At 42.9% G+C, this 26980-nt stretch overlaps 1 protein-coding gene across 2 annotated transcripts in view; it reads left to right on the top strand.

Moving 5' to 3' along the window:
- Positions 1 to 26980, top strand: part of CNTNAP5 (contactin associated protein family member 5) — a 420028-nt gene that overhangs the window by 304768 nt on the left and 88280 nt on the right. The window lies entirely within an intron of this gene.

Genomic DNA, 26980 nt, shown 5'->3' with positions numbered 1-26980 from the left:
CTGAAATAATTTCTTGTTAGCTGTTATTGATTATACAGCAGACATAGCCCGCAGTGCGACTGAAGCAAAAAATATGGTGCAGAGTAAGGAGCGTCTGTCCTCACACACAGGGCTAGCATTGCACAGAGACTGACAGTAGGCAGAGGGCGAGGCAATGGAATTCCACAGTGCATGTGCACCCACACTAAAATAAAGAAGGGCCTGGAGGTTTCCTTCTAAGACTAGGATATGCCTCTCTTAAACCACAGCAGCTTTACTGAACTGCCTTTAAATGCAAACTGTTGGGTGTATTGTTCTTGTTTGTATTACCATAGTGCCGAGCAGCCCTCGTCACAGATCAGGACCCCACTGCGCTAGGTGCTGTACAAACATGGAATGCAACTGCAGAACAGAATAGAGAGCAGCCAAACTGCTCCAAATCCTGGAGTATTCACATAGGGGAAGGCTGCAGTCCCTCATGGGTATTGGAGCCAGCCTGAAGCCATACAGAACATAACTACTCACCAGGGCTTTTGGTAGCTCAGCACAGTTTCTCAGCCAAAACTCATTTCCTCTTCTGGTAGAAGGATCCGATTTTCTGGCCTGATATTACACAGTGGCAGGAAGACCAGAGGGAGGAAATACTCCCCGCTTTATTTGCTCTTGTAGAGCAAGTCCCTGGTGAATTCCCTGGGCAGTTACCTACCCATAGGCACCCTTTTAGATTCAGGTGATTAGTTATCCAGGGGAGATGTACAGTGATAAGGGCAGCTGACTGAATAATTGAAAATCTCTTTTTTTTTTTTGTTACTTGTTATACATGTGGAATCCTGGTGCTTCGATTATCAGACAAGCAATTCTATAGACTTGTCAGTGAGTGAAAAGCTAATCTGACTGAAATGTCAACCAAGACTTAAAGGGCTGTTGCATGGGGATTCGTTTCTGTCATGTTTCATATATACAGCATACTGGGAAGCGTTGGCATGTATTGAAATGCCTGATTGGTTACTGGCAAGACAGAAAACCCATGTGACCACCTGGCAGATAACCTGGCCATTCGGTACATTTAAAACTGTGAAATAGACCTCTTGGTATATAAAGGATTTGCCAACGAGAAAAGGACGACTTAGACAATACCAAGCAATATGTTAGTACTCAGCACCATAGACAGGAGGAAAAACCACATGGGAAGGCGATAAAGGAGAGAAGGAAAGAGGAAAACATGTACCCTATTTTAGCTGGAGGGTGGAGGGTCAGAGGAAAATATGACTTTCCTGTCCCTTGTTCGTTACTACATCCTTCTAGTGATGTCTGGCTGCTTTATGTGATGCTGTTCCTTATGTATTATCGGCATGCTGGCTACTGATCTTTTTTTAAATGGCATGAAAGCCCTGGTGCCTGGGCATAATAGTAGACATGGATGTGAACTGACATGTTCATACATGTATTTGGTGCACAGATACTACAGAGATACTGCTGCTACTAAGGACCTGATGCAAATCACGTCATGATTTTTTTTTTAATTTTTTTTTTTAGTCCTGAATATTAACAATCATGTTACAGGGCATAAGCCAGCCACTAATTGACAGGGTGAAAAGAAAATTCCCTTTAGACAGATAATTCTGCAGTTATCAGTGAAAGCATTTGTTGCACCTTCCGTTGACTCATACGGTGCTGGCTGCTGTCAGGGAGAGGATACAGGCAGAGGTAGTCCGTAGCATGGCTGATTGTCTCAGGTTGGGAAGAAGCCATGGCACTGTGCTGTTTTCCTGGCAGTCGCAGCATCCCGGTGACAGAGGACCATGCCGCAGTTTCATAGCTCATTACCTGGTTCTCTGTTTCACATTTGTTTAATGAACCAGAAAAACTGCAGAGCCCAGGAGGACATAATCCAGAAGGGTGGATGTGGCCAGCTTTCTTTTTCTTTCCCCCCCATCCGCTGTTCTTTATTTACATTTGACATTTGTCATCCAGGGCGTTGTTACTAGCTCACGGTAGTGGACTTTAGGAAGACATGGAACATACACACAAGTAAAATGTGTGAGCTCTTGAAATGACAAGGTTTCAGGGACAGCTGGTTCTTGGTTATATATTAAATGGATTTAAATGATACCCCAGGTTTGTTTTGTTTGTCCAAAACCTCATATATCCAAATCTCCGTGTTAGCTGAAATTTGTGCTGAAAAAAAAATGTTCCCGGTGCTCTTTATTAACTGATATACAAGTGCAAATAACGCTGGCACGTGCTGGAATCAAGACTCTTGGGGGGATTTTCTATTGCCTCTGCCTCAGTTGTGTGACACCTGACACCTCTCTGGCACAAGGGTGTTGTTAGGCTTAATTAAAGTTTATGAAGCACTCTGAGATCCTCGCCTCCAAGGCAGTATATAAATATAAATGTATTATTATTGGTATTCATAGATTCATGGATTTTAGGGCCAGAAGGAACCATTAGATTATTATGTCTGACCTCCTGCATATCTTGGGCCATTACATTTGACCTGGTTATCCTGTACTGAATCCAACTTGTGTTTGGCTGAAGCTACACCTTCCGGAAAGGCATCCGTGTTTGACAGGGTGGTAGTTGCTTTTTATTATTATTTTATTATTAATCCCAATCTTGTAAAAGATCCGGGCCAATTTTGACACTGGATTTTTTTTAAAAGTCAGGTCAGTTTACTTAGCATAGTGCAGATCATAGCAGTGAAGCGTAATCCACGACCAGTGTATCTAACGCTGGCATGTTTCAAAAAGGTGCAGTGTGGAGATTTTTTCTTCCCTTCATGTCTTCACTCGGCAGTGATGATACATGCTGCTACCTGTCAGCTCTTTGCAGCTCTGGCTTGGCAAAACATTAATCTAGCACTCAGGCATTGGGCATGCTAGAAAACCAAAGCTCACTCAGTTCCATTAAAACCAAGGGAGGTTTTTGCACTCTGTGGAGTTGCTGCAGCATATATCAATGAATTTCTTTCTGCTCTCCCTGCTCTGTGTCCCTGCATATGTGGCCAGATCCTCAGCTGGTATAAATTGGCTACTCTGATTTATTTCAGTTGAAGTTCAGACTTATAATCTATGCCCTGTTGGTGTAAGAGCCTTCTCCTCTGCAGCTCCTACAGTCTGGAACAGCTTATCAGTTTTCGCTCACATGTGAAATGTCAGCTGAAACCATATCTGCTTCTGTGCCACCAGCCTAGATTTTAAGTAACTTGTAGACTTCAGAATGCATGTGTGTTCATGAAGGATTAATTGATTTTCATAGTGTTGGACAGAATTAAAATTACTTCTTATTGACCAACAGTTGTTACAATCTAGTGGCTAGTTGGTAGGTCTAAAGCCAGTTGCTATTGAGGGGCATCCAGATCACGCAAGCAAACACCACATTTGGTGTATATTGGCAACCTCCTTGATAGTCAAGGCAAAACAGTGACTCTGGAGACTTGCTACCATCTTACCCCTAGAAGGTGTCCACCTTGTCAAGAGTTGAGATCTATTAGTGGAGAATTGTAGGGGAAGCTCACACTGCTACTGCCAATGCCTTCCTGGTCCTGGGGATTGAGAGAGGTCTTTAGTTCCTTGGGCAGACAATCCAGCATCTTTAAGAACATGCCAGGTGCTGAGAATGAGAAGACACTCTATCTTTCTCTCCTTTTCTTGCATAGTATGGATGCTTATGCCTCATATACTGGTGGCTTCTTGTAATGCTTAGCAAAGAGTCAGGAGTCAAGTTGTTTAGAGATATGAGAGCACTTTCGCTAATTGAATGAGCCCTCTGCTGGGTCGGAGTCTGCTCAGGCTTATAGAAGCAGCACTGGGCATGCTCCGAGTCTTAACTCATACATTAGCCTAGTCATTCTCATATATCAGTTACATGACAACATTAGGACATTTACCGCATATTAGTAACTGGATAGCTAAATTTACAATACCCAGGGGCCAGTTTCTTCAGCGTGCAGTGCACCAGCCTAGGCAGGGATTGACGGAAGAGAGCAAATTCAAACAGGAGAGTTAAAGAATTGTATTTTTTCACCATTTTCTTTGTATCTCCTCTCCTTCTCTGGGCTTGCTTTTCATTACACTCTTTTACCTTGAGTTAGGGCTTAAGCTCCTCCCTAAGGTAAGGAAAAAGGTATGGAGAGCATCCACACAAGCCTTTACAAATGTATTGTGCACCTCAAGTTAATTAGCAATCAGTTAACTCGAGGTAAAGAAGGCTAGTGTAGACATACCCTGTCTTGTTTGCCCCTCCAATGATAGCCTCCCCAAGTCCCAACAAACCAGTATTTCATCTAGACTAAACTGTTAATTGATTTGGAAGGTGAATGCCCAACACAAACTCTGAGGGGAATTTGCTGATCAGAGGTGCTCAGTTGCTTTGCTGACTACTTCTTGGGTCTCCCTAGGGCATGCAAAGGTTTCATGTAATTCTGCAGATACCAGGTTTGGCACTGATTCAACAGTGAAACCCTCTGGCATGTCTCTAGTCTGCCTTAAATCTTTTCTATGTCAAGAAAGAGCGTCCACACTCATCCATGCAGCTATCTTCCCCATCCAATTCAGTGCCCATTCCCTGAACCTCCCAGCCACTCTGCATTGCCCGTCCTAGAACACCAATTATATCCGGTCTTTTCTGACTGTGCCTATGCAGCATATCCCCAGCCCATTTTGCTCTTGTTAATTATTGCAGTGGACTGGTATTTTCTGGTTAAACTCCAGTATTTAGCTTCTTACCCATGCTCTAATTCTGAAGTAAGAGGGACAGGCTGGTTCCAACCAACTTTTAACACAAAAGTAACGTGAAGTGATATCAAAAGACTGATAACAAGCAAATAATAATTTGTCTTCATGCATTTGCCCACTATTATTCCTTCACCTTTCAAAGATAATTTCCATGTTATCATCCCAGGTACTTTACATTGCTATTATATTACCAAGAGACAATTTGTTGTATAAAACAGAGATCAGGGCAGCTTGCCCTCAAAGAATGACTCATCTTTGAGAGTGGCTGATGGGTGTCAGGTGTAGATTGTGCAGTGTAATTATGACTGGGTAATTAGAATCTTCTTCCTGGGAATGATTGACTAGAGGTCTGTGTTATCCACTATCCCACCTTGCCTCTCCACTCCAGAGTGGTGGTGCTGACAGCCCCTTGCAAGCATTACTCTAAATAAACCAAGCTATATTTACAGCACCTGCAACACAGTTGGGAGCAGAAATGTAACACAGAGAATATCGGTCCACTTACTTGCAGAAAGAGATTTTGGGAGCCATTTTAAGCTATTAAATTGTAGGCAGGGTGCAGATAATACAATAGGTGAAACCGGATCATAGCAAGAATAACTGGCTTTGTGAGGGAGGTAATTGACCACTCCAGTTAATAGTGGGCATTCAGGATGGTTGCTGGCTATGAAAATCTATTCCAAAACTCTGGTTTCTTAAGTACAAAGAGAGTAGGTTTACTTGAGAGAGAAGGGGACAGGAAAGAGGGATTCTGTCCCCACCACTCACACTATGTAGCTACCAAGTTCTCTGACAGGTCTTGTGGCTGTGAGCAGGAACATCATTTTTTTATGGGAGAAGGGGGGCAGTTACCTCCCCCCCACAACCTTGTTTTGCTCCCTCTAGACTTTTCATAGGTCTATAGGCTCCGCTTTTGCACCCCCATCGATTTTGCAGGATATAATATAGTCACATATAATGTTGTTTATGGGGACATAACTTTGCTCCCCTCACCTGAAGTTTCTAAACTGATGCCCCTGCATGTAAGTGAAGTGAGCAGGTGTTTTGTTCTTGTTTTGCTTTTTGTGATCCCACCTGCCTTTCCCTATCCAATAATAGATTCATGATAACACTTGACAGCTACATAACACCTTCCATTCGAGGTTCTTGAGGTGCTGTCACCTACTTGTGGGTTAAGAAAGTATTATTATCCCCATTTTCCTGATGGGGAAGTTGAGGCAAAAGAGGTGAAGTCACTTTCTAAAGGTCACACATGGCAAAGCTGGGAGTGTAACTCAGGTGTCCTGATCAAAGTCTGCCAAAAGTCTGTCCTTCTCTTAACTTTCACTGTTTTTTTCCTCTCTCCCAGTCTCTTTCCCATTTCCTCTTCGCTTCACCATTGTATTTCCCTTTGCTTGCAACCTGGTTCATTTCCCTGTCCCCTCACTTCCATTGGGCCTTTCCCCGATGGCCTTGTCTCCACCCTCCAGTCCAATCCCCCCCTTGAATTTTACCGCTTCAGGTCATATCCCTCAATGCGCCCAGCCTGCTGCATATCTCTCTGTGAGGCCCCTGTCTCTGCTGCCCACACATGCTCCCTCATGACCCACTCTGGGGTTGGGGTACTGCTGCTGCGGTCCAGGAGGCTGAGGAATGAGTAAGAGGGTGCCGTTCTCAGCCTACACATCCTCCTCTCTACCTGCCCCATTGTGCTGCACTGAGGGGTGCAGTTGGGGAGCCCACGGAAGGAGCAGAGAGAAGGACATTTGGAAGAACCCTGGCTCGGCAGCGTCAGCCCGAGATACCCGTTGTATGGACACCACCCAAGATGCTGAAGTCCAGAAAGAGCTTTGGCTCTCAAAATCCCTTACCTCCAAATACCACTGTGGAAGGCTACCGTGTGACAAAATGGCGGGAAATGTCGATGATTGCGGAGAACCTGGCTCCCCCAGAACAACTGCCCCCAGGCACTGACCCCAAATGAAAATAGTGGTGTGCTCTTAAACCGAGCGAGAGATGAGGGGATGAAGGCTCGTGCAACGTGACCCTGTAGAAGTTGAGGAATGACCCGAAATGTGAACGTGGAGAGCCTAAACAAATGCTTGAACGCTGCCTGATGCAGTGCCCCCGGCAACAACTTGCACCCTTTGAGGAGATAAATGACAACACCAGGTCTTGGCTGCAGGTTTGGAGCGATAAGTTATGGTGATGAGAATAACCCCTAGGGCCCAGGAGGAGCAGGGAATGTAGAGGAATGCCCATTCCTTCCCTGCATCCCAGCTTAGGAGCAACAGCGGAGACCAGTGATAGAGCTCTGGCAGAGTCGTGGGGTGATTCTCTCTCCTGATGTGTGATGCTGTGCAGGTGTGTGTCCATGGCGAATATCAGCCAGGCACTTTCGTTTGCATTAACTCTAGACATACTTAGTATCCAAGAGCTTCTCAGCGCTGTAGCTAATAGGCTGATGAGGAAGGGCTGTCTGAGAGACCTGTACAGCTATGTGCCTGTTTGCTCATTAAACAGGGCTGTGACTTAAGACTCTTTAGCAAATGTCTTTCTCCCCCGGCCACCCCAACCGTATTTTCAACTGATCTGAAAGAGCTCTCCTGAATATGCTCTGCTTTGTTTAAATCCCCTAAGTTTGTAAGACTCCCTAAGGTGAATAAATTCTGAGTTTTGCAGTACATAGAAAGAACCTTCTCTAATGTGCAAACAGCTTGCTCCAAAAACATTTAGCTACAGAAGGCGGCAGATTTCATAAAGAGATACACATTAAATCATGCAAACTCTGGCTTGGGACTTGAGAGACCCTGGTTCAAATCCTTGCTCTGCCACAGACTGCTGTTGTGAGCTTGGACCACATTTATCGCTCTGTGCCTCAGTTTCCCATCTGAGAAATGGGGGTAATAGCACTGTCCTATCCCATAGGGGTGTTATGAGGATAAGTACACTAAAGCATGTAAGGTGCTCAGTAACGGGGAGTGGGTCAGCCAGTGGCACCACAGTAAGAGAACCATCCCTTTTGTCATTGCTGGTTAGGAGCTGGAAGACATATGTTAGGCTTGTCTAGTATGGAATCTAGGGGCTTGGGGTGTTTGTTCTGAAAGACCCTCTGACTCAGTGTATCTGGTGTGCCATGCCTCCCATCCCTCTTGCCTTGCCATCAGCCCTGTGTAAGCGGTGGGAAGGAGTAGCACACCTACAGCACAGCAACAAAGGAGCCAGAAGTACAGCAAGTTGTACAATCAAAGAAAAAAAATATGATCACATGAAAATTGAAGTCTTGGGTGGGATAAAGTCTGTATAAATGTGCCAGGCAACCAGCCTGTCTTCACTCCAGCCCTTCCTAATGACCCAGCTCTCCTGGGGGGCCCAAGAAAGTAACCAATGAAAATGACTAGCTGTGTGGGGGAGGAATTGTTTTTTCTTTTTTTAATATAATTGACTCCTTCCTTTGAATCTCCAAGGCCATCATCCTGGCTATGGCTCTCTTACGAAGCAGAGATAGTCTTGATAGCGGTGTTTATCCCATTGATGCATGTATAGAGAGCAATTATATCTGTCCTCAGCCTTCGTTTTGTTAGGATAAACAAGCCAAGCTCCTTAAGTCTCCTCTCGTAAGCAGGTTTTCCATTCCTCTGATCATCCTTGTAGCTCTTCTCTGCACCTGTTCCAGTTGGAATTCATCTTTCTTAAACATGGGAGACCAGAATTGCACACACTATTCCAGATGAGGTCTCCCCAGTTCCTTGTATAATGGTAAGAGCACTTCCCTAGCTCTACTGGAAATGTTGCTTGGACTAACTGCAGTGTGAGCTTATAATGATTTCTTGTCTGCCCCCAAAACATAGCAAATAAGGGCTAAACTAAGAGGTCAGTATGGGGGAGGGAGTACCTCAGCTTGGTGTGGCTTACATCTTAGAGCCCCTTCAACATGTAAGTTATACAGACATAGGCTCAGTTAAAGTCCATTTGATTAAGACCCACTTACTGACACTTAACTGATTCCCTCTTATCACCTCTGAATTTGGCCTATGGTGTTGGTAAAACTTGCCCACTGAGGAGTCTGGAAGAAGTTGTAAATCACAGCAGTGTAAACGTCCTCCGATTCATTTCTGAATTTGGCTGACACAGCCAAAGAAGCTGCTGTCCACATCTGCAAACCAGCCACATTGATGGTTCCTGGGCTAGTGTCATCAAGTATGGCTGAACAGGAATACAGTAATGATCATTTGTATCTCTGTATTCTCTTTCTGTGTAGATCTCGAAGTAATTTGAGTTAATGAACGTAATATCGCATCATCTCTGTGAGGTTGGTAAATTTAATCCCCCTTTGAGCTGGGGAAACTGAGGCACAGGCAGACTAAAGGTACATAGAATCATAGAATATCAGGGTTGGAAGGGACCTCAGGAGGTCATCTAGTCCAACCCCCTGCTCAAATCAGGACCAATCCACAATTAAATCATCCCAGCCAGGGCTTTGTCAAACCTGACCTTAAAAACTTCTAAGGAAGGAGATTCTACCATGTCCAAGATCACCTAGTAAGTCATGAGGATGGAACCCAAAAGTCCTGGTTCCAAGTCTCCTGCTTTAAGCCCTACATGCTCTTTCTCTGCAGGAAACCACAGCAGATAGGTGCATGCTGAGGGCATATTAGGGCATGAGCAGTGTCATAGATTAATTTTATAGTGCAGCTCGGAGGAGAAGAGAGAGGTTAGAGCATGGAAAACCAAGTCCAGGTATAACTCATGGTAGATTACTTTGGACTGAATTCATCCCTAGTGTAAATCTGTCAGAGACGATGAATATGAGCTCGTGTCCATAAGGCTGATGGAGAAGGTGTTTTCTTTTCTCAGAAGCAATGAAGAGAGTGGAAGGGAGATATACTGTGTTTGCAGTTGAAAGGCTATGTTTGCAGATACTGTTCAAACCGTACTGCTCTAAGACCCTTCCCCAAGTGTTAGGTGGATGAAGTTTTGTGGATACATTTTGTGCAAGGGTAAAGATAAGTGCAAAATAGCACTGTTAAAGTCTGTGTTTATTTCTTTATTTTTACTATTTAAGGGAGAGTGAGCACAGAGAAAGTATTGTCTGGCACTTGGGATGTGAGATGGGTGGGAGGCTTTTGAGTATTTTCCTTTCAGGAAGCATCTAAAAAAAGCAATAGACAAATTGATTTTTCCCCGATTGATTTTGGGGATGATCTGATTGAGGCCTGCTAAGGAGCTGGAAAGACTTCGATGAGCTGAAAGAAAACAAGCCTTAAATGTGTCCTTGGAGAGGCATTTTTAATGTCCACCAAGCCAGGCAGATTGAGGAGGAAACAGAAAAAGCTTTTGAGCTTGAGTGTGTTCCTGACCTCTTTGATCCAAGGAGGACTCAAACCTTAATGGGAGAGAGATTTAGCCAAGAGGGTCATTCCGCCCGAAGGGAATCAGTTCCACATTACAGGCATTCTATCTAGAGAGGAAATCGGAGGTCCCCAAAAGTAAACATTCGAGGCCTGGCACTTTCCCCGTGTTCCTTGACATGCGTAGATCAGTTTTCACATGAGCAATTTACAAAAAAAAGTTGACTAATTAATCCTTACAGTGCCCTTGGGAGGCGGTATTGTTATCCCCATTTTATGGTGAGGGAAACTGAGGCGCGGGGGGTATTTTCAAAAGCTCTCATTGATTCCACTGGGAGAGGAGTTGGATCAACTCTGAGCACTTTTCAAAATACCACTTTCAATGTCTTGCCACATTAACAAACAGCGGGCCAGCAGCAGAGCCATGAAAAAGACTTCCTGTTCTCCCAGATCCATGTCTTCAGCCACGGACCCTCTTTGCTTTATCCTTCGCCACAGCAGAGTGAAGTATAAGAACCCTGAAACCCATCTCCACAGTTCCATATCCAGATGCCACCTCGGGGAAATTAACTTAGTGTGTGTCTGTGTGTTTAGGCAGAACAAGAGGGAGTAAGAGAAGATGAGGCAGTCTGAGAAAACAGTGGTGAAGTCAGTGTAATTATTAAATAGTCGTCTGCTTATATCCCTAAACTATTGGCTGGGGCATGCTCCTACACAAGAGAAGCCAATGGGAATTACATGACTGACTTCAATGGGAGCAGGAGCAATCCCTTAGAAAGGAGAGAGTTAGAGGTAAAGATGGTTTTGGTAACTGTAACAAGGAATAAAAATTCTACCCTTTTGGGTTCTCTCTCTCCCTAAATGAACAACCCATCCACTCTGGACTGTGAGTTAGAGGAGACTGAAGACACAACACTACTCCAGGTTAATAACATCCCAGAGAACAACTGCACCAACAACATTATTCTAAGAAGGGTTGTTTCTATGGTGATATAAGAATATATTTATAAGTTTAGCATTTAAATTAAGTATGTCCTGCATTTTGACATGCTCAAGGAACACTGCGTAGCATCAATGGATGTTGTAACTTGTATTTTTATGGCCCTGGAGCCATCCTGGGACTTTTCTTTCAAAGATGGCTTCAGTGGTGATGAAGGCACCAGGTTAAGTGTCCTGTAGATTGAAGCCTTCTGCTTATCAAGAGAACTGCTAGAGCAGAGAGAGCATGGTGCCAGCTTCCTCACACGGTCTCACCAATGTCCCTCAACCCTGACCTGCAGAAGAACGCCTCCAGGGGTGAGAGTCGAATCAGGCCCATTCAAACCTTGGCTTGTCTACTGAGAATAATGAAGAGGTTTCTCATTCTAATGGTAGCTTTTCTCGTAGTGGGCTGAAATGTACCCACCCATTCAGATAATTTCTCAAGCATTTTCATTTTTTTTATACTTTAGGATATTCTGCCATGATTTATTTTTGACAGACCAGGATTCAGAGAATTTTTAAAGCACTGTGAACTCCTGCAGGTCCTGATCTAAAGCCCACTGCAGTCAATGGAGGTCTGATCATTGGGTTTTATAGGCATTGGATTGAGTCCGTAGATAGTCAGAGGTCTTTAGGCACCTAACTCCCATTGAAGTGGAATACCCAAGTTCAGATCCCTTCTCCATGTCAGACAGAGGTAGGAATTGCACCCCGGGGGCTCCCACATCCTGGGTGAGTACTCTAACCATTGTGCTAAGGGTTATAAGGGAGGCTGTCTCTTCCTCTGGTCCCAAGTGGAGATAGGCTCCCTGCCTAGCATGCTAGCTTTTGTAGATTCCATTCTTAGCTGCTGTCTCTCACTAAGCATGGTATGGGGAGCCTAGGCACCTAAACTGGAGTTTGTGGATTCCAATGGGTGGATAAGCACCTAAATTGTGGATTTGGAGCTGAGTAATCTTTCACGGGTCTTTGAAAAGCTTGCGGCTCTCTGTGCAGGATTTCTTTTGTACTAAGGGCTTGCCTGTCTGCCTTGTGCACTACCTATTTTACTCTCCCCTCATGGGTTTAATTTCTCACTCTCACTTCCCCTAAACCTGTGGTTTACCTAGAGGTTAAAAATTATGCATCCAGTTCACGGGATCTAGCAATTCTACTACGTTAACATTAATAGTGCATGAAAAGTGCTCCCAGTGGCGTTGTCTGCAGTCAGTAGCCTTTCTCCATGCTTCCTGTTCAGACTGTGTTACTTAATGAGACCACAAGGTAGTCAGTGGCACTTGTGTTGATGGAATCGGGAAGGTAATGATGGTTTCTGGTTGTCCTTTTTCTCAGTTTTCCGTTACTAAACCGAATGCAGCCATGACAAGTTTGTTTTACTGATGAATCCAGACCAATGGCGGGATGCGTGCTGAAATGAAGAGAGATCAGAGAAGTTGTGCTGAAGACTGTCATCACTTATATGTAAAGGAGTATTTTAAATGTGAACTTCTCTTTTAGCCTCTGATTCAAGTGATCATTACAATAGAGAGAGGGGGAGAGAAGGCAGTGAAGGCTAAAAGCAGCTGACTGATGAGAACTGATTGGTCTTTCTCAGCCCACTTGTTGGGCAAAGTCCTTCTTTTAGCTATTGCCTACCCTGCCAAGCTCAAGGGTGAGCAGAGACCTCCATTTGGTTTTCTCACATTGGCAAGAATGTGAAGCTCTTAAGCAAAGGTGCCCAAATTTTGCCCAGATGAAGACCATACTCGTGGCTTGCCTGGAGCTTAAGGACTGTTCCTACTTTGAGATATCCTCATCATAAATGAAGCGGTGGTGTCTTCTGTTAAGATCACGATGGAGCACAGAGTGGTAGGACTTGTTGACTTCTCCTGTTGGCAGGTGAATTTGGCCCTCCCTCTGGCCTCCTCTCCTTTAAGAAAAATCTGGCTCCTTTGTCAGCTTTACCCCTCTGTCATCCATAGCTGAATTTACCAGCAGCTTTTACCAGTCAACATAATTCAGAGACTATTTGCAAACCTTGTTTCCACTAAGCAACCAGATCCAAAGCAGTGCTTTCTCTTCTGGATTGTGTCACTCATGCTGAAGGTTTAAATTCTGGATTGAGGCAAAGAGTCACTGTTGCATTCTGATTCCTTCCTCTACAAGACAGGTTAGGGACTCCAGCCAATCTGCAGAACATTAGAAGCCTCTGCTAAATAGACCAGAATTTTATTGAGTGAGTAATCACCTCCTCTTACTGGTGGAGTAATCACCTTATCTATGACTAATGCCTCTAGAGGGAGGTAGAGTCTTCCCAAAATGTCACCCTGCACAATTCTTTTCACTTCTCTACAAGGTTCAGGGACCAGTCTAGCTATATTGTGCTGAAGAATGTAAAGTTTTCAAAGGGTGAAATTTATGTTCCATGAAACACACCATTGCCAAAATTAATAGGTAAATGAACAAAGCGAAACAGACTTTTAGACACATTATAATACTGTGTAGTAACTGGGTGGTGGAGTAAAAGCAGAAGCTAATGGGTAAACATAACCACATAACAATGACATAAACATACAATGTGTAGTATACAGCTGTGTTTACTCAAAGGAAGCCAGTGTAACACTATAAAGATACAATTTAGGAGACAAGATAATTGCAGATAATCTTGCTTGAAAGGATAGTTTCCTTGGCTAGTTTGTATTAGTAGAAGAGAAGTTATTCTAGCTTAGCCCCATGGGAATGCTTGTGTTTGTTACAATAGTGTTACTTCAATCGATAATTTGTGCTTTTTAATAGGACATTTTCATGAGTGAAAAAATAGATTTGAATGGATGTTCCAAAAGGTAATTCCAGGACAAACTTCACTTTCATTTTGACCCCATTCACAGTCCTTTTGATTCACTGTCCACACACATCTGTAGGATGGATTTTTTCCCCACCCAAGAATGTTCCTGGAAAGTGAAAGTTTCCTGAATGTTCATGCAGGTGTTTGCCTGTGATGGAAATGTTCACTCCTCTGTCTTGAAATCTTTTTGCACCCCTTATTATTTATAATCATCCACTCAGAGGGCAGAAACAATGCCTTGTGACTTAAGTGACCATTCAGATAGTACACAGTCAAAGCAAATAGTTTGCAAACAGTTAGTAGGCTGTATTATGTTTGTATTGAATGTTTTAAACAACTTTAAATAACTAATACATTCATAACAATCAAAGTCTGTTCATGGATAACAAATGAAAAAGGGCTAAATTGGTGAAATAAATTCACTACTGAAAGTCATTTAGATACTACTGTGATGAGCATGGTGTAAAAATCTATATAGTAGTGTAGTAGTATATGAGTAATTCATCTAATAGGTATTGAGGATCAAATTAACTTCTAGCATGAGGAGGCTCAATGCTACTGGATTCACTATTATTGTGCTCACTTAGGCCAAGAGTGACTTTGAGCCTACACAAGGACTGTAGGATTTGGTCCTTAGTTATTGAGTGTTTTCTAAAATTCCGTTCTATTGAAAAATAAATGCTGATCCTTGGATAATATTATCAAGCTCCTGGGGTATAAAGCAGAGGTAGCAATATTACCCCAAAGCAGACTCAATGCAGTGCTTTCAGACAGAATCTAAAGACCGTAGGAGTGCTGGAGTTAGAGTGGCAATTGCCTGTTCTCTAGAATGGCAGAGGAATACTCTGCACAAACCAAGGGATGGAGAATGGAAAGGTGTCTGTAAGCCTAGGACTGTCTATCTGCTGGAATGGTGCCAGTATAAATTAGAACAGCCAGCCAGGCCATACTCCCTACTTGGAAAGATTGATGCAGGAGCTTCTACAAAATGTTTGTGCTACCCAAGGATTTCACCATGTACGGGGTGTCCCTCACTGGTTGTCTAAGCTGGATTTAGGCTGCTTTATACTACTGGAGTGGTACAAAGCAGCTGGAGCACAGGAAAGAATCAGTCTTTCTAAATGTTCAACATAGAATCGTAGGACTGGAAGGGACCTCGAGAGGTCATCTAGTCCAGTCCCCTGCACTCATGGCAGGACTAAGTATTATCTAGACTAGCCCTGACAGGTGTCTATCTAACCTGCTCTTAAAAATCTCTGGAGACTCCACAGTCTCCCTAGGCAATTTATTCTAGTGCTTAACCACCCTGACAGAAAGATTTTCCTAATGTTCAACCAAAACCACCCTTGCTGCAATTTAAGCCCATTGCTTCTTGTCCTATCCTCAGGCATTAAGGAGAACAATTTTTCTCCCTCCTCCTTGTAACAACCTTTTTATGTACTTGAAGACTTTTATCATGTACACCACTCAGTCTTCTGTTCTGCAGGCTAAACAAACCCATTTTTATCCATTAATATTCACGTGGGCAAGGTCTCTCCTCCAGGCATGTGAGAAACAGTAACAGATTTTTTACCCCTGTTTGACTGCATCATTCTTGAGAATACGTAGTGGTGCACTGGATCTCAGCGAACACTTGGAGGTGCAAATGACAGAATTGACATGATGGAGCTATGTAGTAGCCAAGTCTAATCAGCATTTGTATTTGCATATAAGATAATTAGCTAGCTAAAATATTTGCACCCACAAAATTGCAGCACAATTGAGGGTTGCAAACATATAAGTAGGTCTTGAAAATTTGGCCCGATCATTGCTGTTTCTAGGTGCTTTCTTATCATTTCATTTGGTCTGATACATTTGTACGTGCAGTTTTCAAAGAGTGGCTTCTTAAGATTGTTGCATGCCACTTAGCATTGAAACATTACTCTACAGAATGTAACCCTTTGCAAAACAGTGAAAACTTGGAGGCCCTAAAAACAGAATTAGGTGACTAGTTGAGCAATAATATATTGCCTAACCTAATGAAAAGTCATTACCTTTAAATAATGGACCACATCACAGATTTAATTATCCCAAGGCAAGGTAGAGGGTGCTTCATGCCGACAAGGTCAATTACCTTATCCAGAAGAGCCAGTTTGATATATATTATGAATAATTCACAGACACAGAAATTAGATATGTAAAAGTGTCCCCGCTATAATGTGGTGAAAGCATTCAGATTCATTCTTTATGTATTTAAGGTAATAGCCAAAGGACAATTATGGCTGCTTAATAGTAACACTAGTTAGGTGATGAGAAACGCCAGGTGGATAGTCAAATCCACATTAACATGCGTTACATATGAAAGCATTGTCCTTTGTGCGAGTCTCATACAAGAGGGCAATAAACTGATTTTGCCCTTATTTTGACAGTTTTCTCTCATACCCCATCTCTCTCACAAAATCCAGAAGGCCTTTGGTTATGCTTCGTCCGGCTGATTTCAGTCTCTGACCTTTGGGAAGCTAGCTACATAAAATACTCTCGCTAGACAGAGCACCCTCTGCTTTTTCTTTGTTGAACATTTCAGCCTTTGGGGCAGTCTCAAAAATCACAAGGGAAACGCTCACATTGACTTCAGCGGGCTTTGTGTTGTGTCCTCACTGTTGTTAATGTCACAATCGTACCTGAAGGCCTTACCTAAAAGTAGGACCCCATTGTACTAGGCGCCATGTAAACGGAGAATTCCTGCCCCCAACATTTCATATCTAAGTCAGCAGGGAAAACAAAGTCAAAGCAAGTTGCTAAGGAAGCGCAACAGGTGAGTAGCAGTTCCAGAAATAGAACCCATGCCTCCTGACTCCTACTTTGCAACCCTAGCCACTGGACTCAGCCCTCTGGGGCCTGATTCCATCTTGCCTTGCAACTAATGTAGCCATTTACACCGATGCAGAGTCGGGGTAAAATGCTGCCTGATCTAACTGTGAGGTTTTACACCCTCTGCGCACTCACTTTGCACAGGCAGGGGTAAGTGACTACAGAAGAGGCAAGGCAGGGCAGGATCAGGTCCTTTGAATGGCTCTGCGTTTAGTTTGTTAAAAGGGTGGTGCAGTTACTCTGGATCTGCACTGGAGTTACTGTACGAGGCACGGCGCTTTTCCTTCTGCCTTTTTTTTTTAACATAGTGCAGAAACACACATTCTGCAAGGTTCTCAATCAGTCACACCTAGTGGAAAAAAACTGCTACTTTGGGTTATACTCTCGCTGTTAAGAAATGTTTATGATAAATGTGCTAAACACACCATTGTAATTATTGGATTTTTTATATATACACCTATTTGTGAGACATATATGTCACACGGTGCAAGCTGTTCACTATTTGAAAGTCAGTTCCACCTCTGTGCACGCCAAGAAGGAATATTTTGTATTGTGCTCACAGGGAACTTATTCTTTTTAAATCAGTTCTTAAAGCATCCCACATCCATAACATTTTTGGAAAAAAATATCTCCAGGAAATGCAGTTGGAGTAAATGTATTTACAAACTCTGCATGTGGAACATTTTCAAAGAAATGCAGGAGGATTTTGCTAAGTGTACCACTCTGAAAATATATCTGTTAGGTCCCGCCTACACAACCAGGGCATTGATTGTCTCTCCAATCTCTTCTGCCTGGGAAATTTTTTTAACTATATTTATTGGAGGCTTGCTGTTCAGTGAGGGATGAAAGTCAACACAGTTTTTGGTGGTTGGAATAGAAGACACCATAGAAACGGCCCAGGAAATGCCATTGTTCAGGCAAGAATGGCGTTTCCTGACAGAGCCATGAGACCTGTTGTTACCTTGCTGAATTTGGGATATTGGATGTTTTGAACTGGTGGTTTTGGTGATCACTGCAGTAGATAGAGAGGAAGACTATTTGGATATGCCTCTGGAGAAATCCAGACCCAAGACAGTAGTCTCTTGGTAGAAGATCTCTCACAGGCAACAATCCCATTGCCTTGAAGGGAAGTTTAATGTGCAAACAGGATTGTTTTCATTTTTAATCATGTGTTACTCTTTCATGCAGGGTTCTGTGGGTGTGGATGTGCAGAATACTGTTGCTGCTCAAATTGCTGTTCTAAGAACCAAATCTTGTACATCTATCTATATGACTGGAGGAGTCTGGGTGCAGTGAAATGGGTGTGGTTCCACATGTGGGAGTGGGTAGAATTGCTGGAGACTTCACAGGGTAACCTCCCTTCCAATCCTGTCCCAAGCTTGGCTGGGCCAGAGGAGCTGATCTATTGAGTTGAGCTTTCTCTTTGGAGTAGATGAGGGTGGTTGTTACCCAAGGTTGGTTGGTTGGTTGGTTGGTTTTTTCCCCCTGATAGTGCAGCTGAAGCCTGGAGAGATGAAGTGATTTAAGAAGTCATACAGAGGATCTCTGATAGAGACCGGAATACAACCCATGTGTTCTTATTTTCTGTCCTGTACCTTAGCCAGAAGACCACCCTCCTGCTAAGAGTAATAAATCATATTGCTTGAAATACCATCTCATACCAACCTAGAGCTATTTAGCAGTCGGACTAAAATGATGACACAAGCGCTGTTATAGAACAACGTAGTCTCTTGACATATGGTGACCTTAAGTGTGAATTATAAACACACTAAACCAGCACATCTAGGGAATAACATGCTCTTTCAGCATATTGTGACTTTACACAGACAACAGTAACCTTAGCTTTCTTGCTTTGACTTTGCAATGAGTGGTAACGGCCAGGGGAAATCCCTCAGGGTTGCAGTTTTTTAGGATGCCTTGGGAGAAGGTGGCTAATTTGTCAGGTACCTTAGTTTAAATGTCTAGATTTAATAGTGACATTTCATGGCCTTTGAGTTTACCTGCTTTCTTTCCTGGAAAGAAAAAGTTCAGCAGAATTTTGGAAGGTGTTGTGGAATTGTCTATTTAATGAGGCATTCAGCAGGCTGGCTTCTGCTCCTATTTAACTCCACATCAAGACTCACACTGACTTTAATCACAGCAAGACTGGGGAGCCAACTAACAATTTTTTAAAAACGTTTGAATGAGGGGAAATAAAATCAACACAAAAAGAAAAGGAGGACTTGTGGCACCTTAGAGACTAACCAATTTATTTGAGCATAAGCTTTCGTGAGCTTTAAGCTTTTCGTGCTCAAATAAATTGGTTAGTCTCTAAGGTGCCACAAGTACTCCTTTTCTTTTTGCGAATACAGACTAACACGGCTGTTACTCTAAAATCAACACAATTTTCCTTTAAATAATGAGCTGTTAAAATATGAGACTAAGTATAGAGTCAGGAAGGAAACTGGAACATGTAAATTGGATGTGTGTATTTTGATATTCTTATTCATCCAGAGCTTTTCTAGTACTGTGTCTCGACAGAATTATGGAGGATGCCTCTTTTCCCCTTGGTGCTGTTGAGCTGTGCCCTAGAAGTCCTGAGGAAGTCACGATGCAGACTAGCCTGAGCCGAAAAGATTTACTAGCTTATGTATGTATGTACTTGCATGCATGAATGCGAACAGGTGTTCACATGGTGACGTTAGGTGGGTCAGCTGTTTGAGCCCTCTGTCTTTTATTTAAAAGTAAAGCTGTATATGTAAAGCCACTTAGACCTCTAGTCACAATTAAAATTTAGCAACCTCCAGCCGCTCAGTTCAAAAGTCCATTTGTCTTAGTTGGGGCCTTTGATTAACTTATCCTTACTCATGTTAATTGAAAGGTGAGTTCACAGTCATAAAGAGGTCTGTGATTCATCCAGTCATTAGTAACGCTAAGGTTTAACAGCAAAAGGCAGCAGAAGGAAACTGTTTTTGGTGGGAGGGAGTAACTTGGGAACCTCTTTGTCAAATGACCCCAAATATGCACTGCTACCGCTACCCCACATCCTCATGAGGCACACCAAATTTCATAGCAATCTGATGAATCATTAGACTTTTAGAGCAAGAATCAAGTTTTAAAGCATAAAAAAATGTTGGTAATGGAAGCCCTTTAACTGTTTTTCTGTCTTGATGAATGCACAGTGTAAAAATATACATGTTCTTAAATACTGTTCTCAGTGTGGCTTCCCCAAAGATTTAGTGTCATACACTACCTTAGGTTAAACTCGACAGAATGAGACCATTTTGACTCACATCACTTTGTTACCCAGGGGTTTCAGAACCCCAAGCGGTGGTGACTTAATTGTTTCTGTCCAGATGCTGTCAGGAATCAGTCAGTGGGGACACAGGGGCCTGTCCAGCTGATGGGGAGTTTAGGTGACTGCTCCTTGCCTGAAGAGAAGCTCCCTCGGACTGCTCTGAAGTGTTTGTTTACTTAATCTTTTATAGCTAACTCTCACAAAAATCATAACTCGTAGTAACCCTTAGTGGGTTACCATAGTAACCCTTACTGGGTAGGGTACCCAAGCCTCCAGGATTGTCCTGGAGTCTCCAGGAATTAAAGATGGTTCTTTAATTAAAGATTACGTCATTAGATGAAACCTCCAGGAACACATCCAACTAAAATTGGCAACCCCACTACTGGGTCAACAGTTCTCCTAACGCCAACAAATTGTTCATTATCTCTTATCAGCAAAGCATTTCTAGTATTTCTAGTCATAACAACAATAAAACATATTTGTCAGGAGCACTCACAACCAAGGTCACTATCCACTCACTCTCTTCCATTCTCGTGGTATGTTAACTCTTTTCCCCTCCTCCCATTCTGATTAGCAAAGCTGCAACTGCAGCAATGTGGCCTTGCCAGTGAAAACCCTGACAGTTATTCCTAGCCATGTGGTGGTTTGCTTTTAATCAATGGTGGCTAAATACACACAAAATGACTTCAGTTTAGTTTGGTCAGATTCTGGGGTTACAACCTCATAGTTTGATCTCTAGCTCTATGCAAAAAAGAAACCACATAGAAAGTTTTTTTAATGGCTACTTTGGGGGTCTTACATCTCCAGAACTCCACACTCAAATCACTCCATATTTGGACTGCTAACACTACCCTACACTTTTCTGAGGCACACCACATTTCAAAGAAATCCAGCTAAGCATGTTGACTTCAGAGGACTGGGAAAGGTTGGCATTTTAACTGATGTCATGATGCAACCTTAACTATAATAGTGTTCCTGCACCACCATGATTAGGAAATATATTTTTGCTTTTATGTCCCCTAATTGAATAAACTGTTCAAGTTCTGTTTATTTTCTGACCTGTACCTTAGCCAGAAGGTTGAATTCTTCAAGTACAAGGAAAAGCAGACTCTACCCAAATGTGTATGTATATATGTAACACATATATCTGTGTGTATACTACTTAGTGTGGCTGAGTGGCAGAATCTTGTGTGTGCGTGTGATATTCTGTTCTCTTCGATACAGGTTTTATACTACCCATTCTTTCTCTTGCCCTCTCCCCAGGGGAGAACTGTCTGTGCACTGTAAGGTTTTGTCTTAGTAGGACTTGCTTTGTTTTAAACATCCGTGCTGCTCTGTGGGTATGTTAAGGAAGACAGGTTAAAGAAGTGCAAGGTGGTGAGGTTTGTGATGGTCCTTAGTTCCTGCATGAATTCATTCCACTGTCTTTAACTGGCCACTGAGAAAGCTCTGTTTCCTCATCAGACAGGCTTTGTGGAAAGTTTCATGGTGCCTGAGGAGTGGAGATGTAGACCACGATCTATGTCCCAGAACTTTATGCTGCGTTTTAGATATTCTGGGCCAGGCTGTTGAGTGCCTGGATGATAAAGTCCTGATCCTTGTTGACTCTCTGTTGTATGGGAAGCCCACGTAGAGAGCATAAGATGAGTCTGATGTGCTTGTGGTAGCCCATGTTGCTGAGGAGATGCACTGCAGCAGTCTGTACTAGTTGGAGTTTTCCATGGGCTGAAGCCTTCATGCCCAGGTGTAGCCCACTGCTGCAGTCCAGCCAAGAGATGACAAAAGTATAAATAACTGAGGCCTATTAATCATCTGCTGACATGGAGTGGACTCTTGCAGCCAACTGGAGATGACAGAAAGCGGTACTCCTTGACACTGCCACGACTTGCAGAGGATGCTATGATACAAATAGCACCTTACTGCACTACCTATGCCAGCTCAGCTGCCCTGTCTGGCATGCTGAGGGGTACCCAGGCTCCACCAACATCCTGCTCTGGGGGAGGAGTAATAGGCACCGAGTTGTAAAGGGGTGATGCTATTCACTCCCCATAATGTAGGTGCATAGTCCAAGTCACAGCTGAGCACATTCCTCTTGGTGAGACTACACAAGGCATAAAGTACTCGTCCATGTGAGTAAGGGTGGAAGAATCTGGCTTCAGTGTGCAGATATATGATATTGTAACAGCTCCATGCTCATGTAGGGCTCTGTGGTTGTCACTGCATTGCACACCATGCTCATTCCAAACTTTATGGCAACAGAGGAGGTAGGACTCAGATTCTCCAATCCTGTTCCTGAAGGACAGGCCCTTACCTACATGAGTGAAATGAGAACCTTGGTGAGCAGTGTAGGACTTATGACACACAGCTGAGCAGTTCCCATTCCATCCAGTACAGGGCACCAGTACACATATACACACATTCTTCTTTTCGTTACAGTAGATGTAGGATCTCAAGACCAATTACATGGTAAAAAAAATTAAGAAAGAACACATTAGAAAGCTGGAAGAGTCGGTCACTAGGTTAAAAAAAAAAGTTCAGAGTTGATTAAGATGCTCCCTAAAGAAGACAGATTATTGTCACCCTGACCTTTAAAACTGGTCAGGATGTATCAATGGGAGTTTTTTTAATAGAGTGTTCTATGAATTTTCTCATTTATAGTCTCTTGGTCCCATCTCCCGCCTTACATGCTGGCTTACAGCCAGTTCATTTCATGGAGTTGCTTCTACATATGTTCTGCTAGAGCTGCATTTTTCTAAACTGCCCAATCTCACCGTGTTCCTGTATTCCTTTCGATGACAAATGATGCCCCTGTTGCTTAGACCAAGGGAGATCTAATTACACTCTGAGCATAGGACAACCAAGCCAATACTGAGCTCTAGTTTCTGTGTCTCCTTAAGTTGAAATTGACTGCATTTGTTTAATGGAGCCTAGTTCCCTCTTTCACTACTTACAACATTAACTACTGACCTTAATTGTAACATGCATGGAGGCAGAATGGCTCAGCAGTTGACATCAGTATTGAATCAACAATTATTTATTTATAGTTGCCCTTTAATGTATTTTAACACTTTAGACTATAAAGAAATTCAATTAGCAGGATTAATGCTTCTGGTGACTAGTAAAATGTGGCTTTATTAGGTATGTGAAGAGAAGCTTGTACCTAGCTAGGTGACTCATTCTCCAGCTAAATGTTTACCTCCAGATGGGTGTTGTGCCTACTTTGTCCAAACAGTTTGGTCTGTTCCAGAAGATTAGCATGCTCTAGCGGTACAGAGTGACCATAAATCCCATGTAAATGGTCCCTGGAAATTCTTCCTGCATGGGGAATGTGACAGGGAATAGGGGGAGTGGCCAAGGAGTCTCTGTGCATTGTTGATCCCCTGCTGCCATAATGGTCCCCAGGGTCCACTGCCAGCTAGTGAAGGATAAAGCAACCTTCAGGCTGCCCAGTTGTGCTAGTTACTAGCTAGCAGCTGGTAGCCCCCAGGGGAAAGTAAAGGCAGCTTAAAGACACCTTTGCACGCAGCCCTGTCTCTGCACAGAGCACAGTGTGGCATCAGTGGTGAGCCAAACCCCATATTACATTGAGGAAATTTCAGACAGCATCGTCATTGTCATCTTCAGTTATATTCCTGGTTCTGAATCTAATACATTTGGAGAGCTCCCGTCAGTGTCCCAGAAATGTATCTACTGTAGCTTTCCAATATGGGCACCTTATTGGCTAGATTGTGAGCAGCCCCATACAGGAACCCAACAAGCAAGAGGGGGCACCAAAACCTTCTCTCTGTGTCTTTCCAACCCTATCCGCTTTTTGCTGTTGTGCAGGAGTTAGTCATAATTCCCAGGCTTTAGTTCCTGGTTCACCTAGATTACTCCAAGAGAGCAAGGACTCCTGCACTTGCCTTTCCAGATGGCACAGGGAAGGTAGGAAAAGGACAGGGCCATGGAAGTGCTTGGTATGGGAGAGCACAAAACTCACTTACCCTTTCCGAGTTATAGCAGCAGTTAACCTAGCCTGTGCACCTCTCTCTCAGGCAATCCCAGATGCATTGTGCATGCCGGATCCATACAGCCTACCAAAGCTTTTGCTGGGGCTATGTGCCATCCCGCACTACCCCGGGCGGTTGGTCAGCAGTCATAATCTTGCCTTATGGAACGATCCTAATTTGTTATTCGCTAATCAGCCTCCAGAATAGTTGTGGTCAAAACCAGACCAAGTGGGGAGAGTGAATTCCAGAGTTCAGGGCATTCTCTGCAAGGGCCCCTGAAATTTGGAATTCATTCTCCCACCCTTGTCACAAAATGATTCAAATCTGTTGACCTTCAGGGCATGCTGCAAAGCTCATTTATTTCCCCTGGCTTTTGGGTTGGGAGGTGTGATCTGAGCACTGAGATGGGTGCCTGGAGGATTGGGATATGTGCCTGGAGTGACCCTCCATCCCCTTCTTGGCTTCAGGAAGACCATTGATTTTTGTCTGCAATGCTAGCCTTGTGGTTCTAGCAAAAGCATTTACAGTCCGAGAGCGGCACTTTTAAATGTTTTGAATAAATCCAAATAAATAACTAAAATGGATTTTTAGATCTGATTATATTTTGTGAAGTTTTTATGAAGAAAAATAACAGATTTCCCTCAAACTGAAAGCTGATCTCTTGCACCAATTACTATATCTGGTGACATTCCATTTCCACATCTTGTTTCCCAAAGGGTCCTGCCCCAGGTCTAGACATCATGCCAATAGTAAGTATGGGTCAGACCATCAAGTTTTTGCCAGAACTTGTTTATTTCACTGGGGGATTTCTGCTTAAAATATGTTAGCCCACTGTGACCCTGGTGAGAGCCGTCATCTGCATAATTTTCACACCAGGTTCAAATGTATTTTGTATATGCAGTTTGCAGTGTTGTTGCAGCTGTGTGGGTCACCCACCTTGTCTCATTTATATATGTAATTTATGTACTGCCATTAATGTGTGCATTTATTCTTCTTATACCAGTTCAGCAATACAGTACATTTATCCAGGATATCTTTGCCCCATTTGAAATGTAATCATTGCCATGAGAGTCGCTGGTTATAATCTATTTATAGAAATTAAACTGTGATTTTACTCTGAAAAGAGACTCTGTAGAAATGACATTGTCTCAATGATTTCCTGGGCAAATTTGCTCAGTAAATAGATGTTGTTTTCCAACTGCTAGCCCAGCAAAATCAACCTGGGAACTGAAAGTCAAGGTATGTTCTTGCTGGCTCATAAACCAGCATTAATAATAAAGAGTGTGCATGCCACATTCCACCCTCAGTTACCCCTGTGCAAAAGACATTGTCTTCAGGCATGCACTAGAATAGAGTTAATAGTTCTTCCTGCAATGCCCAAGCCAGAAGAAACTCCAGCTCTGTCTTCCAGAGCTGTGTTGGCTCTGCAGGGGTAGCAGGAAGAAGAAGAAGTAAAACCATACTTTTTTCATTAGCTATCAGAGGATAGGACTGCAAATACACACAAGGAGCAGATCTGTTGAGTAAAATAGTTCCATTTTTACCCAGTTGCTTGTCAGAGTAGGAGCAGAAAGAAGACCTAGTGTTAGATCATGTAGTCTCTACCAGAGCTAGTGTAGAATAGGTTCTCACTGTATATTATCCAGTGCCTTGCCCAGTCCAGTATTAATTGTTCCAAACAATGGAGCAGCTAGACCACCTCAAGCTGTGATCTCAGAAACCAAAGCAGATCAGTGGGAGACCATCAAGGAATGCCCCCAGGGTGATCTCTGCTAGAGGAGAGCTAATCACTAGTATACATTTCTTTCATTTCAGAATTAAAATCTCATAAGGCTGCCATTTGCTTTCAAAATCCTATTGTTAGAAGGTTTAAGCTGGATCTTTAGTTTTATAGAAGAACTCCAGGGAAAGCCCAGGTGCTGTAGGAAGTGTTGGTGTTCAAGAAAGTGTCACTCTTCCCTCCAAAACAATGCGCTAGAATTGCATTAGGGTGCACGGTTCTGCTAGAGTTGCTGGTTTTACTGTGAGATATAAACCCAAGGTTCTAATCTCTTGTGGTCATCAAAGATCCCGTAGCAAGAATAGGAATGTGACTGTTCATGTCCTACTCAAATTACACCTTCTGTAGCTGTCATTTATATATTAGTTGAGCAGTACTGAACATATATTAGTCAGACTGTGTACAGAACAAAACAGGCAGCTAAAGGAGGGTAATGTAATTAATACAAATCACTCTGGTTTTATGCAAAAAGAAAAGGAGGACTTGTGGCACCTTAGAGACTAACAAATTTATTTGAGCATAAGCTTTCGTGAGCTTATGCTCAAATAAATTGGTTAGTCTCTAAGGTGCCACAAGTCCTCCTTTTCTTTTTGCGAATACAGACTAATACGGCTGCTACTCTGAAACCTATGGTTTTATGGAAGATAGATCCTGTCAGACTAACTTGTTATATTTTTTGGATGAGATTACAAATTGGGTTGATAAAGGCAATAATGTTGACATAATACACTTAGCTTTCTTTAAGGCATTTGACTTGGTACCACACAACATTTTGATTAAAAAGACTAGAACAATATAAAATTAATATGGCACATATTGGATGAATAAAAAACTGGCTACCTGATAGGTCTCAAAATGTAACTGTAAACAGGGAGTCTTCATCTTGTAAGTCTGTTTCCAGGTGGGTCCTCCAGGGATCAGTTCTCAGCCTTACGCTATTTAATATCTTTATCAATGACCTAGAAGAACACACAAAATCATCACTGATAAACTTTGCAGATGCTGTAAATATTGGGGGAATGGTAAATACTGAAGAGGATAGGTCACTGATACAGAGTGACCTAGATCACTTGGTAAACTGAGTGTAAGCAAACAGTATGGGTTTTAATATAGCTAAATGTAAATGTCTACATCCGGGCAGAAAGAATGTTGGCCACACTTATAGAATGGAGGACTCTATCCCAGGAAGTACTGACTTTGAAAAGAGATGTGGGGGTTGTGATGAATAATC

Source organism: Natator depressus, chromosome 11 (assembly GCF_965152275.1).
Source record: "Natator depressus isolate rNatDep1 chromosome 11, rNatDep2.hap1, whole genome shotgun sequence".
NCBI classification, from domain to species: Eukaryota; Metazoa; Chordata; order Testudines; family Cheloniidae; genus Natator; species Natator depressus.
The sequence above is the reverse complement of the archived record's forward strand: the minus strand, read 5'-3'. Positions and strand labels throughout refer to the sequence as shown.